The sequence below is a fragment of the Thamnophis sirtalis genome, unplaced genomic scaffold, assembly GCF_051295495.1.
Source record: "Thamnophis sirtalis isolate CommonGarterSnake01/CBP01778 unplaced genomic scaffold, rThaSir2_p1.2 scaffold_15, whole genome shotgun sequence".
In the NCBI taxonomy this organism is placed as follows: Eukaryota; Metazoa; Chordata; class Lepidosauria; order Squamata; family Natricidae; genus Thamnophis; species Thamnophis sirtalis.
In genome coordinates, this window is record NW_028261395.1 from 33,632,916 (window position 1) to 33,638,147 (window position 5,232).

Here is a 5,232-nt window from a genome sequence, read left to right on the forward strand (position 1 = left end):
GATAACATTCTCTAATAGTTTCCAATTCCATGTCCCCCCCCCATTATTAGTATCATCAATCTAATATACATGTATACACATTTTTATACTTATTAAGCATCCATTAAGCCCAGCTATTATTATATTCTTTCAACATATTAAATTTGAAGTAAATTTATATTATAACATTTTATTACATTATCCTGAAATCATCCAGATATTACGTCTTTCTAATCTATTCTATATAGAATTGTTTATCTTCTATAAAAAGGCTTTTCAACATCACCTCCATAATCATCACTTACAGTTTGTATAAATATTTCATATTATCAATCTAGTATATATAAATGCTTTTATCATTATCAATCATTTATTTGACTTTAGCTGTTATTACGTTGTGCATTACACTCAAAATTTAACTATATTTAACTAAATTTAGTGGTATTATTTTAGCATTGATAACATTATCTAGTAATGTTATCAATCAGTGTTAACAATTTCATGTTTTTTCCCCATTATTAGTATCATCAATCTAATATACTTGTATACAAATCAGTGATGTGCAGTGAGGTTTATGGCTGGTGAGGCAACAATTTCTTTAGACTTGTGGACTTCAACTCCCAGAATTCCACAGCCAGGCATGCTCAGTTCCGATTTAAAGTGACGGCATTTGTTTTTCTCCTTTGCTAAATAAGTTTCCTTCTTTCTTTTTCTTCTCCCTTCCCCTCCTTCCTCCCTCTATCCCTCCCTCCCCACCTCTCAAACACACACAGACACACAGACAAAGTTGCACCAGGAGGATGAAGTTTGAATTCCTCCCCCTCCCTCTGACCCACACATACCTTTTCCAGCTGTTTCGGAGAGGATTTCAACTCTGCTCTTGCCTGCCATCATGAAAAGAAAAAAAAAATGTAAAAGGAAAAAGGCAAGAGCTGAGGTCAGGCTGAGCTAGTTGCTGCCAGAGTCACCGTGGATGACTCTGCTTAACTGTTTAAAAAAAGCCTCTAAAAAAGCACCCTCTACAGGAGGAGGCAGGAGAATGACGTGCCTCATTTACGTCAGGAATTTTTCAGTTTTTAACCCTTGCTTAACTCTGCTTGCGTGATCATAAAATGCCTAAAGTCAGACTAGATGAGACAAGCTAAAACCACACCTTATATATCCCAAGGTTTCTCAACTTCAATTTCAATTTCCTTGAAACCTTGGTCAGTTTTCAAACTCATTTGAACAAGATTTTAAAGAACTGTGATTTTAGAATCAATTAATGTAAACCATAAACAAATTTGAGAGTGCCCTTGCTAAAATTTTAATCTTTAACATTTCTGATGAAAATATTTTAGCAACTTTTGAGGTTTTTCTCACAGATTCAAATCTTGCACAACTGCATGAAAGAATGCGAAAGACCGATATAATTGGAGATTCGGTACTTGAGCTGGGAAAGTACTTCGTTAAATTCCAATGAGTTTGTATTTATATTTTAAATGAGTTTATATTTATATTTTACTTCCTGGATTTAATGGATTCTTCACAGGTCTGCGACTAAAAAGCTGTTTGATTATTTTCATCTAATTTCCATGTATAAATAAAATATTGAAAAAACTCCTAGACGTCATGATTTGCCACAACATGCAAAATTGTCTTCAAATTTATCATTTTTTTATTTTGAATATTTTTTTTTATATTATGGGTTTTTAACCAAATTTAAAGTCCAAATTACTATTAATTAATTCACATGTGCATTTAAGATATAAAATGCCAAAAAAACCTTAAAGGGTTTGTCCGAGTTATGTAAAAAAAAATATAGCACTGTAAATCTGATGGTCAGCAATATATACATAAGCTAAGCAAGTTTTAAGTCTGTGCTTCTAATGGTAGAAGGGGGTAATCTTTCCTGAAGAATCCCGTGGGAGGGAGACACAGGGCAGATAGCAGCATCTCCAGTCAGTGCAGGGGGCGTGGCCAGCTGAGTTACTCGGATCAAGGCTGAAAAGCAGGAATTTATTGTTGCCAGGAGTGTCGTCTTCATGGTTCAGACATCGTGAAAAGGAGTTCGTTCCTTACTTCGCCCTGGAAGACAAGTTGGTTTATTGCATCGATGTCGAAGGCCTGATGGGTCAATTTAAAATCCAATATGATTCAGAGCAATGGCGTCTTTTTATAGATTCTTCAAAAAGAAGTCTCAAAGCAGTTTTACTCCACAACGGTTTTTACGCTTCCATACCTGTAGGTCATTCCGTACACTTGAAGGAAACCTACGAGAACTTGGAATTGGTTCTTTGTAAACTTAAATATGAAGACCATGGTTGGCAAGTATGTGGGGACTTGAAGGTCTTGTGCATGCTGCTCGGGCAACAAGCTGGGTATAACAAATACCCTTGTTTTCTGTGTCTATGGGACAGTCGAGACCGACAAAATCACTGGACCAAGAAGAGTTGGCAGCCGAGGGTGCTAACAGTCGGTGAAAAAAATGTCCTCCGAGAAACTTTGGTACCTTCCCATAAAGTTTTTCTACCACCTCTCCACATAAAATTGGGATTGATGAAGCAATTTGTAAAATAACTTCCAAGAGATGGAGAATGCTTCAAATACTTGATCACCAAGTTTCCATGCCTGTCGGAGGCAAAATTGAAGTAAGGTATGTTCATCGGACCAGACATTAGAAGGCTTATAGTTGATCAAGAGTTTGTCAATACCATGATGGATCCTCAAAAAGAAGGGTGGATTGCATTTAAAGAAGTTGTACAGAAATTTTTAGGCAATAACAAAGATCCTCACTACAAAAAGATCGTCGGAAGAATGCTGAAAGCATTTCAAGCTTTAGGTTGCCTGATGAGTTTGAAAGTGCATTTCCTCCAGTCCCACCTTGACTACTTTCCTGAAAATTTGGGAGCTGTGAATGAGAAACAAGGTGAATGATTCGGCCAAGACATTAAAGAGATGGAAAGGAGATACCAGGGAAAATGGAGCATTACAATGGTGGCAGACTACTGTCGGATGTTTCCGAGAGACATTCCAGATGCTACTCACAAGTGTAAATGCCCCAAGAGGAGCCTCACAAGGAAGAAGAATTGAGTTTAGTGTGTGTAGGTGAGCTCATTTCAGTTCAAAAAAGGATTTTCATAAAAATATTGTAATAAAACTTTAATTTTATGTCTATTTCCATTTATTTTGAGGTATTGCTTTATTTAACATAGTTACCTAAATTGTCAGGAAACGTGATATCCTATGACAAAATGGAGGTCATTTTCGGATTCAGCGAACCCCAAAACATAAAGATGGAATAACCAAAACAGTTCTCGGGAAAAATTTTTTTTGCAGACCTGTGTTATTTTAAACAGCTGTATAGTATTTCCAATGGTAATTACATACTTTGATGGAAAGTTTCCAAACTCAGCTGTTAGGTTTTATTGCTAGGCTTAAACACAAAGGGGAGGTCTTCCTTGGGTTTAGCAGAAAAATTATGTTCTGCTACTAAAGAAAGAAAATATATTTAAAGGTCACATGTAGGAAGTCAAGAAGAATTTCAAGCAGGTTTTTGTATTTTTGCACAATGGAATTATTTAAAAATCTTTAGCACAATTTATCAAGTAATACGAAAGTTTTAAGATACAGAGATGATCTGTGAATAAAATTAAAAGAAGTGTGTTAGTAAACACAGGGGTTTTGTTAAAAGCTAAGTATAAGATTCAATATGATGGGCCATGTATAAAATCTGAAAGCTACTCAAATATGTTAATATTAGACACTGACACATTTCACAGCTCCTGTAATGCTAGTTATTTATTCTCAATCCCTTCATTCATTAGCTTGCTGGTTGGCAAGGGGGCAAGAACAAATTCTGCAGTTGTTGCCCACATCAATGAGCTATTCTCCCTCAAGAAAATAGCTTTTTTGTGTAAGGCCTGAAGTGACACATTTCTCTTTTTTAGCTAGGTTAATATCAATCATGCTAGCTAAATGACATCACAGCATTTCACTCCCCCCCTTGATTTCATATAATAATAATAATAATAATAATAATAATAATAATAATAATAATAATAATAATAAGCAACAAACTGGTGGGAACATCAGCCTGAAAAAGTCACTGAAAATCAGATGGTCAAGATCTTGTGGGGTTTCCGTATACAAACGGACAAAATACTGGCGCATAATACACCAGACATCACACTGGTTGAGAAAAACAAGGTTACAATCATAGATATTGCAATACCAGGTGATAGCAGGGTCGCCGAGAAGGAACATGAAAAAATCGCAAAATACCAGGACTTAAAAATCGAAATTCAATGACTATGGCACAAACCAGCAGTGGTAATTCCAGTGGTAATTGGCACACTGGGTGCTATTCCAAAAGCACTGGAATTACATTTAAAACAGTTAAAAATTGACAAAATCACCATCAGTCAAATGCAAAAAGCCGCACTGCTTGGATCTGCACGCATATTACGGAAATACGTTACGACGTCCTAGGCCCCTGGGTGGGGCCCGACTAGTAACCAATGCCAAATCCGGCGAAACAACTGGCCGCTGTGATACAATTGTACAACAACAACAACAATAATAATAGAGTCACTAATCCTGGCTGCGTTTGATTACCTTGGGCAGAGTTTGATCTGCTTCATCCTGAGGAAGTGAACAGGATCCTTGGGAGGTTGATTCCCACAGCTTGTGCAGAATTAGATCCCTGCCCTTTCTGTTTTGTCTTGGTTGGATTGAAATGAAGATGAGGTCTCTTTGCAGGTGGTGGTGGAATGTAGTGTATATTGGAGGTGGTGACCCTTTGAGAGCTGTAGGCAACGGAATTTCATTTTAATGTATTTATTTTAATTAATTAATTTATTTGTCAATCACTTACAAGATAATAGGCATAAGAATAAACATGAGTATGAATGAAATGGGTATGAATAAGTGGGGACAGTAGGACAGGGACGGTAGGCACGTGCAGGAGAGGGGTGGATTTTCACTTCCCACAGTACATACTGTACAAATCTTCATTGCTTTTTAAAAATTTTATTGTTAAACTTTGTGCCCCCTTTGGGCCCGGTGGTGCCCTAAGAACCTGCTTAGTCTGCTTAAATAGTCAATAGTCAACCACTGCGCTCAGGGCCTCGTTTCCAGACGCCGCAAGACGCCAGGCCAGCTTTCCAGCCCAAGCAGGGCGCGCCCGGCCACCTCCTCCCTGGCAGCTGCTCCGCCGCGCTCGGCCACGCGGGCCGGACTGGCGCAGGGGAGCCTCTTCCAGGAGCCTCCCGC